Source organism: Protopterus annectens, chromosome 3.part0, assembly GCF_019279795.1.
Source record: "Protopterus annectens isolate FY-2018-M chromosome 3.part0, PAN1.0, whole genome shotgun sequence".
Lineage (NCBI taxonomy): Eukaryota > Metazoa > Chordata > Ceratodontiformes > Protopteridae > Protopterus > Protopterus annectens.
Window position 1 is genome coordinate 1,854,191,062 of NC_056731.1, and position 12,934 is coordinate 1,854,203,995.

At 42.9% G+C, this 12,934-nt stretch overlaps 1 protein-coding gene across 1 annotated transcript in view; it reads left to right on the top strand.

Annotated features, from left to right (window-relative positions):
- The window catches only part of LOC122797213 (5-hydroxytryptamine receptor 3A-like), a 270,737-nt gene that overhangs the window by 75,101 nt on the left and 182,702 nt on the right, over positions 1 to 12,934 (top strand). The window lies entirely within an intron of this gene.

The following is a 12,934-nucleotide window of genomic DNA, read 5'->3' on the forward strand; positions in this document are numbered from 1 at the left end:
GCTCTTGGTTCCATGGCAGCCACCATTACTCTTCTTCCTTATGCTTGTCTGCATATGTGGGTACTGCAGTGGACATTAGCAGTCCAATGATCATGGTTAGATCTACAGTTGATGCATCCAATATGCATCAGCAAGGCTGGCAGGGAGTCCCTCGTCTGGTGGATGCACTCCTCGGAACTGGCCGAGGGATGCCAATTTATTGCAGCCCCTCCCCAAGCCACAGTGACCACGAAGAATCTAAGTGGCAATGCTCAGATCTGCTCGGCGTTAGTTCAGAATGGCACAAAATACACTGAACTGACCGATATCGCCAACATCCTGGCAGACAGGTTTAGCACAAACTTCACCCCCCTCTCACCCCCAAGAGGGCCCTTAACCATACCAGAAGAATGTAGACTCCCTGAAATCACAGACACTCAGGTTAAAACAGCCCTCTCCAAAGCCAAAAACACAGCATCAATGGGATAGGATGGTGTCCCAGGCTGCATCCTACAAAAGCTCAAAGACGAACTAACCCCTCACCTAAACACACTGTTCAAATTCAGCCTCTCCACAGGCTATGTACCCATAGAGTGGCGCACAGCAGCAGTTATTCCGCTCCACAAAGGTGGAGCCACAACAGACCCCGGGAACTATCGCCCTATAAGCCTGACTAGCTTGGTCTGCAAGGCTATGGAGCGCATCATCATGGAACTCATTAACAGAGACATTGGGAACCTCCAAACACTGGACTCTATCCAGTTCGGCTTTGTTAAGGGCAGATCATGCCTCCTAAACCTGGTGGACTTCTTTGAGACAGTTACCAAGACTATAGATGAGGGAAAGGTGGTACACACAGCTTACCTAGACCTTGCAAAGGCCTTCGACACCATTCCCCATTCTGATATTATAGACAAGTTCACCAGCCTGAACATAAACCCCTAAGTCACAAGATGGGTTGCCAACTGGCTCATGGACAGAACCCACATGGTGAGAGTTGCAGGAGCTAGGTCCAACTCTAAATCAGTTACAAGTGGAGTTCCCCAGGGCTCAGTCCTAGGACCCCTCCTGTTCAGCATATACTTCTCAGAGATACAGGCAAGCACAGGAGGACTATGGCTGACCAAGTTCGCAGACGACTGCAAACTAGGGGCTATAATTGACTCTCCAGCTGACACAGACATCCTCCAAAAGGGTTTCACTGAAACGGATACCTGGTGTCAAAACCATGGCCGCAAGCTAAATGCCAAAAAGTGCATAGTCATCCCTTTTGGAAAAAACAAAGTACCCACAAACTGCCACATAGGTGGTAGTCCCCTAAATACGGAAGACGTAATAAGGGATCTGGGGACCCAGGTAGATAGTAATCTCACCTTTGATAATCACATTGCCAAAGTGGTTAGAAAATTCTTCTACATGGCCCACCTAATCACAAAAGGGTTCGCATCCAGATCAAAAGAGGTCATTGTGCCCCTCTACTCATCAGACCCATGATAGAGTACAACGCCCCATTTGGGTTGTACCTTACAAGACACCTGCAACAGCTGGAAAGACCACAGAAGTACCTCACCGAGAGGATCACTGGCCTCAAGCAGATGCCCTATGCAGCTCGACCGAAGAAATTACAGTTGTACTCGGTTGCATACCGCCTACTCAGAGGTGATCTCTGCCTGACATACAAGGCCATGTCCAATCCAGAATTGATGGACATGCTCCACCTAAAGAAAACCTTGTCCCCGTGAGCCACATGCTCTAGGGATCTAAACCTCACCACAACAATAAATAGGACGTGCTGGAGGGATAGATTCCTGTCCCAGAGACTTCCCATGCTTTGGAACAAGATCCCAATCTACATTAGGCAGAGCTCCTTGCTAACACTCTTCAGAAGAAATCTTGACGAGTGGATGGGAAACAAAGTTTACCTCGGGGATCACTTAAGTGACTGTGCTGGACAGAGGCACAGGGAACTAATCTAAGGGGGTGGCGAAAGCCAACACATTCTGGCTAGGCTTATGAATGCCTACGGGTAGATAGCCTAGTAACTACCTATGAACCTATGAACTAGGGTAGGGGTGCATTGCTTGGAAAAGACAGTCCAAGGCACGTGGTCCCCGAATGAGACCAGGTTGCATATCAGTGTTCTGGAGATGAGGGCATTGCAGGCCCTTCATGCCTTTCTCACTCTGGGAACTATTGCAATTCAGTCAGACATGTCAGTGGTCTGGTACATCAACAAGCAGGGAGGGACCAGATCTTACCTCCTCTGTCGTGAGGCCATGAGAGTGTGGGAATGGGCGATTTCCACCAGCCGGTTTCTGGTAGCAATGCACATTTCAGGATGGTCCAACATACTGTTGGACAAACTGAGCAGAACTATTCTGATGCCTTATGAGTGGTCTATGAATCCTTCAGTAGCAGAGCAGATCTTCCTCAAGTGGGGTTGGCCTTGCTGCGATCTCTTCGCATCTCCTTCCAATGCGAACTGCAGTGAGTTCTTCACTGTGAACCTCCCGGAGGGGGAGTCCCCCAGAGATGCTGTGGTCCATGCTTGGCCTCCCGGTCTTCTCTATGCTTACCCTCCTTTACCTCTTGTTTCTTAATTCCTCCAGAAAGCTCGCAGGCTGGGGAGCAAAGTGATCCTCATTGCCCTGTTTTGGCCTTGCCAGGTATGGTTTCCCTCCCTCTGGTCTCATCTACTAGCTCCTCCATGGATCTTAGATCCAATTCTAGATCTCATCTCTCCACCCAATTCCAGATCTCATCTCTCCCCCCTCGGGGGCGCCTCATCCAAACCTGGACAGTTTAAAGCTCACTGCTTGGCTGCTCCATTTCCCCTGATAGCTAGGACTCCTGGTTTATCCTCTCCAGTCAAGCCTATTCTGGTGTCAGCTCACAAATCGTCTCAGGAAGCTTCACCATAGTAAATGGAAGCGTTTCTCCATCTGGGCTTCTCAAAGTGACCTGGACCCTTTCACAGCTCCTGTCCCAATGGTGTTGGAGTTCTTGGCATATATATTCCACCAGGGTGCTAGCTATTCTGCTGTGAAAGTTCAACTGGCTGCCATTTCCACTTTCCATATTGGGGAGAACATGGTTTTGTTAGCATCCTCTAGACTTTGTAAAACCTTTATTAAATGTACCTTTCTTGACCCCCGGTGAAGGATCCTGCCCTTCCTTGGGACTTGACTTTGGTTTTAGAGGCTCTGGTTGCTCCACCCTTTGAGCCGGCTGCATCAGTAGACCTAAAATTTTTATCTTGGAAAACGGCCTTCCTAGTAGCCATCACCTCAGCTAGGAGGGTTTCAGAACTTCAAGCGTAGTCTATCAAAGGTCTATGTATGGTTTTACTGCTCAGACAAGCTCCACGTGGGTTTACAGAGTGGTCCTAGCAGCAGGGAACTCAGAAAAGCGACTACTTTCTGGATTTAAGTATCTTTGCTTTTTTTCACTTGAAATAGCTTCTGTAGCTTACCTTGAACTAGCCTGAACTGTTTTTTAACTGATAGCTGCATTATTTTAAAATCTGCACTTAAAGTTACATTTTAGTCGAATTTGATCGAAAGTTTGCTTGCTTGCTTGTTTGTTTAATTTAACTGTGGAGGCTGCCCACTAAAGTGTGCTAGCCTGTGTAACTAATTTATCACTGTTTCTGCATTTTCTGTGTGTTTCTACCAAAAAAAACAAAAAATAATCCTTGTTTTCCCGCCTTCCTCGACTAGTTTAGACCAGTTTACAGGCATTGCTGTATTCTGGGCTGTGGTGTAGTTCCTGTGTTGTCCATTACCTTACTTGGATAGAAGGAAGTTTCTTTGCTCACCAGTGGGAGTGGGGAGCCTTGAGCAGCCTACCTGTCCTTGGGGGAAGTGACCTCAGCACAAGAAGCTGTAGTAATTGGTTGTTTGGGACCATTTCCAGCTCTTTTATAGTTCACTGTTTAAAATCCGCGTTTGCACGGCTTTGCTGTCAGACGATAGCGCTGGTTAAACAAGGTTAAACTTTTTCTGGCTCTGCCAAGTCTGTTCTTCAAATTTTCCCTTAAGGAAGCTCTACTCTTAGTATAACCAGACTACTCACTGTATTATAAGCCTAGCACTTGTTCTCAATACTTCTCTACTAAGTAAGCACTCTCGTACTAAGTAAAGCACTACAGCTACTTACCACCCCTGTGAATACCCACTTCCCTTAAAGGTATACCACTCCCTTATACTGTTCTAGCATGTCGAGTGGTAGATTACTGGCGTCGTCTCCAGTTCAGCTGGTCAATCTGGGCATCTTGATACAATGCTACAATTGTCTCATGTACACAGACAACCCTCTCCTCCTCCCAACAAACACAAATACATGTGAGAGATGCAATTATATAGCCAAAATGGAGGCTGAATTCTCTCAACTCAGGACTGGCATGACCAGACAGGAGGAGATGGCAACCACACACACAACAATCCCAGTCCCACATAGACCTACCACAACTGCAAACCAAGCACAATTAAAATACAAAGACATACTTGGAGGCTCTAATAAAAAACTTACCAAAACAACAGAGGCTCCCAAAGCAGACATCCAAAAATCCACCACCTCAAAACAAAACACATGCAACACATACTTCAATAAATCAGTGTGTCAACCAATCACAGCCCTTAAGGCCAAACACCTTGCCTGATACACTAGTAATAGGTGACTCCATAGTCAGACACACCGATGTCCCACTGACCAGGGTGAACAAAGAGAAGGTGACTGTGAGCTGTCTATCGGGAGCTAGGATCTGCCACATAACACATGCACTCAGATCACTCCAAAGCAAGTACAAATATGACTCCGTCATTGTCCATGTTGGTGTGAATGACCTGAGACGTACCTCCCTGGACTACATGAAAAGAGACATAGAGGAGCTCTCCGATTATGTAGCCCGGGCTGGTATGACCCTGACCCTGAGCAGCATCTTGCCCTCACCAAGAATGATACCACAATACAAAGACAAGATGATCAGCTTTAACAATTGGCTCAAGTACTGGTGTCATTCTAAGGGGATCCAATGTCTGTCTGCCTGGGATGATATGTTGGACAAGCCACGCTGCTTATAAGGGATGGCTTACACCTGTCACCACTGGGCTTCCGGATATTGGCTAAGGCTCTTGCCACCCCTATAGTGCCTTTTTTAGGCAAGGCTCAAAAGACAAACCCACCTCCTTAGAAAACAAAAATGGAAAAAAACTAAGGGTAATGCTGCTCAATGCCAGAAGTCTAAATCTCAAGATGCAGGCACTTGATGCACTCCTCAGAGAACATCGACGTCTGTGCAGTAACTGAAACCTGGTTCAAGGCTCCTGAGAGCACCCCAGCGCTACCAGGCTATACCTCGTATCATGCTTTTCGGCCCCAAAACCCGGGCCGAACCACAAAGGGAGGGGGAGTGTCCATATTCATAAAGGACACCCACACCTCCAGGTTAGTAGCAACACGTGAAGCATCAGAGACCATACAGGTGCAACTAACCATAGGCAAAACTGCTATACAACTGGTAGCATGTTACAGACCACCCTCCCAATCTCAAGAACCCCACTCAGCCTTCCTGAAGACATTGGAGGATATGAATGTATCACAAAATACCATCATACTGGGAGACTTCAACTACCCAAACATAGATTGGGTACATTATTCTAGCCCTAATACCCTAGCCCAAAGGTTTCTGGAATTCATAAATTCAAATGCACTGGAACAACTAGTCACCACTCCCACTAGGGGAGATAATATACTAGACCTGATCATCACAAACATGGGGACAAAATGCTCCACACCAGAAGTATACCCCTCACTAGTGAGATCTGACCACAAACTAATCACCCTGGATATACATATCCCACCTCCACCCCCAGCACAAAAGACCACAGTGAAAAACTTCTCAAAAGCAGACTTCACTCTTCTTAAGACTGAGATGGTATCCTTTAAGCCCACTGTGCCAGTGGATACCACATCCCACAATGCCGAATCCTTCACAAATGCTTTCTATGGACATCTCCAAGAATGCATGGATCATGCAATCCCAAACAAATTCAAGTCCCTCTCCACCAAATGTAAGCGTCCTGTCTGGTGGACCTCAGCCATAAACAAATTGTATAACAAAAGAAGGAAGCTACTGCACGTCAGAGCGAAATCCCATGAAGGGAAGACATCTCTGATCAACATTAGCAGAAAACTACGTTCTCTCATAAAAACATTCAAGGCAAACTTTGAGAGAAAAATCGCTAAGGGCACTAAAGATAACCACAAAGCCTTCTTCAGCTATGTTAGAAACCTGGGGGGAAACCCTCAGATATGCTCAGAGTTGGTTCACAACAACAAAAAATACACTGAACCCACAGATATTGCTAACATTCTGGCTGGCCGGTTCAGTGCAAATTTCTCGCCTCCTTCACCCCCAAAAGAAGAAATACTTATCCCAGCTGAATGTAATCTCCCTGTCATCTCAGATGTCCAAGTGAGAACCGCCCTAAACAAAGCAAAAAACACAGCATCAATGGGACCTGACGGTATCCCGGGTTGCGTGTTACGTGAACTCCAAGAGGAGCTAAACCCACACATAAAAATGCTATTTAACCTTAGCCTTACTTCGGGATATGTACCTGAACACTGGCGTACAGCAACAGTGGTCCCACTCCACAAGGGGGGTGCCTCTACAGACCCTGGAAACTACCGCCCCATAGGCTTGACTAGCCTGGTCTGCAAAGCTATGGAAAGAATCATTATGGAACTCATAAACAGAGACATAGGGGACCTACAGACGCTTGACCCCACCCACTTCGGCTTTGTAAAGGGCAGATCCTGCCTTTTAAACCTGGTTGACTTTTTCGAAACAGTCACTAGAGCCATTGATGAGGGCAGAGCAGTCCATACAGCATACCTGGACTTGGCTAAGGCCTTTGACACAATACCCCACTCAGGCATCATAAATAAGCTAAACAGCTTAAAAGTAAACCCTTATGTCACTAGATGGGTTGCAAACTGGCTAAAGGACAGAACCCATAAAGTTAAAATCGCTGGTGCAATGTCACACTCAAAGCCAGTCACAAGTGGTGTCCCACAGGGATCTGTCCTGGGATCCCTCTTGTTCGGCATTTATTTCTCAGATGTTAAAGCAAACATGGGAGGGCTGTGGCTGACGAAGTTCGCAGATGACTGCAAACTAGGTGCCATAGTCGATACACCAGCAGATACACACATCCTACAAAAAGGCCTCACTGAAATGGACAACTGGTGCCGTAGTCACGGCCTTAAACTAAATGCCAAAAGATGTATAGTTATCCCTTTTGGAAAAAACAAAGTACCCACAAATTATCACATAGACAGCAACCCACTGAGTACGGAAAAAAGTAATCAGAGACCTAGGGACCCAAGTAGACAGCGACCTCTCATTTGACACCCACGTTGCCAAATTGGTTAGAAAAACATTCTGCCTTGCACACATCATCATGAAGGGTTTCACATCCAGATCCAAGGATGTCATTGTACCCCTATATTCCTCCCTCATCAGACCCATGATTGAGTACAATGCCCCATTTGGTATGTACCTCACCCGGCACTTGCAACAGCTGGAGAGACCACAAAAGTACCTCACCAAAAGGATCAAGGGTCTCCAACATATGTCTTATTCTGCCAGACTAAAGAAACTTCAGCTCTATTCAGTAGCATACCGCCTGCTCAGAGGTGATCTCTGCCTGATGTACAAGGCCATGTCCAATCAGAATCTGATGGACATGCTCCATCTCAAAAAATCCAAATCCATCAGGACCACGTGAGCTAAAGACTTAAACCTCGGCACAAGTATGTATAGGACATGCTGGAGGGATAGATTCATAACCCAGAGGCTTCCCATGCTTTGGAACAGGATCCCAGTTCATATTAGGCAGAGCCCCTCACTGACTCTCTTCAAGAGAAATCTTGATGAGTGGATGGGAGATCGTAAGTTTACCCCAGGGGTCACATCTGTGTCACTGCTAGACAGGGGCACAGTAAACTAATTCTATTATATAAGGGGACCTTCACTGTGTCACTACTAGACAGAGGCACAGTATTCTAGATTTATTCTGTACATTTTTGTACCATTTCATGGGGTGGCAAAAGCCACATCACTATGGCTAGGCTTACAAATGCCCCAGGGCGAATAGCCTAGTACTATACTATGAAACTATGAAACATAAGGACAGGGTGTCACTTCATACCAATCCATCCTTTCTTCCCAAAGTGGCTTCTGAGACTAATATTAACCAGATGATTAACTTATCTGTGTTCTTCCTGAATTTTCAGAACAGGGGTGAATATAAATTTCACTTGTTAGACGTATATAGACAACTGAGTTTTTACTTGTGCAGAACTAAGGCCTTTTGCAAGTCTGACCAGTTATTTGTGTCTTACTCTAAACCCTTTCTGGGCAAACCAATCTCCAAGGTAACTTTGGTTTGATGGATCTCTCATTGTATCTTTCAGGTATACAAAGTAAAAGCACATTCTACCAGGTCCATGGCCACCTCGGCAGCCTTTTGGTCCAAGATGTCTCTGGATGATGTTTGTTCTGTGGCTACTTGGTCCTCATCTCATACCTTTATTTCTCACTATAAACGGGACATGATATCTAGAGGGAGAGCATCCTTTGGCTCCGCAGTGCTCCGGAATATCCTTCCATGAGGGCCACCCAGGTGTTTAGGAGCTGGAGACTCTCCCCCACAGGTTGAAGAGCAAATGAAGTAAACTACTTCAGATAAAGAAGTTATGTACTCACCTTCAACCATCCCTCCCTCCTTCCCACTGACCTTATCATTGTTTTATTACACTGGTAGGTGGGAGAGGGCGCCTCTGTGACTCTCCTGTTCATACTTGTTAGGTTTGTATATAACCTGTTGTGGTAAGGTCTAATTGGGTCGGAGTTAGGTTGATGGTGCAGCAAACTCGATCTGAGGAAGGAAGGAGATGGAGGGATATTATGGGTAAGGGGAGGAGCTTGGAGCTCGGATCAGATGCTGGTGAAGCTGCCATCTCGGATCCGATCCGGATCCGAATACCCACAGGTTGAAGACAAATGAAGTACAACTATTCAGATGGAACATTATGTTGAGTACATAACTTCCTTTTCAAGACATAGAAAAGCCTCTAGCTCTAGACATTGTGTCTGTTTTACTGAAACTGAGAGCTAACACAATCGTAAAACAATTTCCACTTATTTTCTTAAAGTTTTGCAAGTTAACTCTGTATGTTCCAGCTTCTACTATTAAAACATACATTTGCACAGTTATATAGTGTATATACATTTCTGTTCTTTTCCAGTAAGTTACACTGTGGTTACATTCTTGAAGCTCAGCACATAACATACAGTTCAACACACACTTCTGCACCAGTAGTTTAATATACACATAACATAATTCTCTTACATTTTTAAGACAAGCATATGAATTATATTAATATTCACAAATGAAATGATTATTCACAAAATTCCAGCTAGCTGGGCTGCCAGTGTCACAGATGTTACCACGTATTTCCTCATTTTCTAGAATATTTTTTTTTATAAAAGGTTTGTAGACAATTTATTTTTTATAGCTGAAGGAGATAATAGGAAGGTTGTTGATGAAATAATAATAGTTTGGATTTTTTTGAGTTTTCTATGGGTGAGTCTGGTACAAAAAAGTTGATTTTCTAGATATAATTTTGGAATGGAGGATTAGTGAAAAATGTTTTGAACACATTGTGCATAGGAAAAAACATCTTCCAACAATTATGTACATTTTAGAAGTCACCATCCCCTTTTCACAAAATGTAACATCCCTAGGGGTCAGTTTATAAGGGCCTCCAGGTTAACTTCAAAGGATTCTGATTTTTTGGATGAAATTAGTTTTAGCATTGGACTTTTTCAACAAAGAGGATACGATGGGAATTATTTAATAAAAATATCCAAAAAGATTTTGGGTAAGAGGGATGGACAATTCCCACTTATTTTATTAAAACTTTTGGGATAGTGTCAGTATGGACCTGAATATACTGTTGACAAGCATTACCCTGTTTGTGCATTGGATATGTCTACCGATAAATATTGTATCCAAGAAACCATTCAGTGTAATTGGGACATATGAAAGGAAGCAAAGAATTATTTGAAGTGGTGGTCCCTGAAAAAGTTTGTCTTGTGTTAGTATAAAAAAAACTTGTTGCAACATGATAGCAGTTTTATGGTTTCATATAATACTGACAAAGCTAAGGGGACATATAAATTTAACTTTTGTTCTATTTGTTGATTTATTTACGAAGGACCCTGCATTTATTTTTCGCATATAGATAGAATTTTGGTAGCTGTGAACGTTATAATTGTAATTTTAGAGGTGTAGCATATGTTGGTATTTGTTCACAGTGTTCAGCATTTTGTGTTGGTATGATTACGAGGTCCTTACAAAAAGGGTAAAAAAAATCTGTATTCATTTAAAATTAAGGATGTGACAAATGCCATGTATAATCACTCGAAATCTGTACAGGGTTTAAAAAGTTTTTGTTTTATGTTTTAGATAATATACACTTGGATATAAGAGGGGGATTTCAAAAATAGGTTTGAAAAAAAGAAGACTGAGTGGCATTTGAGACTGAAGGCTGATTGTAATCTAGGACTGAATGAAGTCATTAACATTATTATTATTTTTTTTAAATCGGAGGTAAATGTTCATTAGTTAATGAGTTGATTAAATTATTGGGAAAAGTTTTTTGTATTGGTTAAAGATTTGTATATAATGATGTAATATAATTGCGGCTGTATTTCTGATGAAGTCTGATACTTAGTGGATGAAAGAGGTAAATAAAGATGTTTTCATGCTAAAAATATGTTGGGTTATCCATTGTCCATTCCTTTGGTCAATTCTTTGGTTGTTGGTTCGCATTATCAGGGGATTTGGTTTTGTTTATTTTTCCACTTGAACATGATTTTGGTTATTAGAAAATACAATTAGCAAAAGGTGTCAGGGATGACACCCCCACATGGAGGGTGAAGAGGGGCTTGCCCCCTGAAAAAAACAATGTTTTTAACATTTTTAGATGTTTTGAATTGCTTGCTACATGGTTGTTTCAGAGCATGCATTGTGATGTCTACATTGTTAATGTTGATTTTTTTTTGTTGAAATGATTAATGTCAACATTTAGCCGCTTTAAGTTAAGCGTGTGTGTGTGCGTGTGTGTATAAATAGACAGAGAGAGAGAGTCTGATTACAGAAAAAGCATAAGTTTACTTTATGAGCTCATACCAAGAATGCTGTAAGAATAACTTTGGTGGGGTAGTAACTCCCATATTAACAGATATTCTAATTGACTGTTAGAATATTTTTTCCAGAAGTACTGCTGCTAGTACTAGTCAGTCCTTGATGCTGGAATACTAATCCTAATCCATGTGATATATGGAACTGTATATGCTTTGAATAACCTTAGCTGTGATTTACTCAAGCCTGTAGTTACTGAACTATATGGTACAGACTCCTGATATACTTAGGGGTGTGTGCGTATAGCTGAAAAAGTGGTAAAACAGAAACATTTCTTGCAATATTATTTTGGGTGTGTTTGCTTGCAGTAGAGCAGTCCTTTGGATTGGCTGTCTGACTATCAGACTTAACCTAATGAGTGTATAGAGGTGTTCTTGAAAGGGAAACTGTACCATGAAATATTTTGTTGTTACCATGCGTCCAGTTTTAGGATCATCCAAGGCAGCTGAATATTATGTCCATTTTCACCTTGCCTGTACCCACTTTCAGACTGAACCTCCTCTCTTGAGGGGTGCCAGACCAGTCAAGCCACAGGTGAATTTATGAGAACCCATCCAATCATTCCGTTCCTGTTCAAAGGAAGATGTAGCACACTGCTTAATTTGCAGTGGGAGTCTAGTCCAGAGGTGGGAAAGGCACTGTGTAATGAACCTCTCTCTCTCTCCACCTTATTTCATTTATCTGCTGGTGAAGATTTAGATCCCATGTTCTGGTGTTTGTAAGGGTATTCCACTTGTGGAGATTATAAAGGTCCAAGATCACCAGGTACCTAATGGCTTGGAATGCAGCACATAAATCTCCCCTTAGAAGTGTAGGAAGTATAGAATACTGGGACAGTGCTTCCAGTCTTTTCTGTTAGCTTAGAGTTTTGAAGCTGGTGATCTTCTTAGTTAGGAATCTCTGCATCTTTCTAGTTGTTTGATGTGTTTTCATCCGGTATGTGCATTTGCCTATTAGGAAGATTATTCTGGGTTGGGCTGTCAGAAGAAAAAAATTCAAACGAGTGGCATCTGCCTCAAGTGATGAATTTTCCTTTATTAGCAGCGAACCAGATTACACAGCATGTTGGCCAAGATGTCCGGTCTGGACTGATCTGATCTCCTCTGATCTGATCAACTTGTTTACTGACATCAACTTTTATACTGCAAGCAAAACAACTTTTGTTACATTTCTGACCGTTGACAGTTGGCTATGAAAAACATATAGGAAAAACATGTTTATCACAAATTACCTCAAACCCACAGCTAGTACAGAATGTTCAAGTAGTACAGAATGTTCAATTCAACAACGGTAGCTCAAATTTTCCAGGACACACAGCCTGCCCTAGTAAATTAACCCTTACTCGGCCGTGCATCCTTATCCCAGGCTTCACTGAGCTATAACCAAATCTCTTTATTCTGAAATGCAGAAAACAGATATCATTCAGGTTCATAAGCAATGCTGCATTTTGTTCACAGATGAGGCCCATCTTTGATAGGCATATCCCAACAAATAACATGTTCACTTTGCAAGAACAGGAAAAAGACAAATAACAGTATGTTTTTAAAACTTTTTCTCTTAACATGGGCTTAACTGCAGTATGCTTGTAGGCAGAAGCAATATTTCTAACATTAACATTTTAAACCACATTTTTACTCAGTAGTATTCAAAAATTGAAATCCAGAAGCAAATGTGTGTAA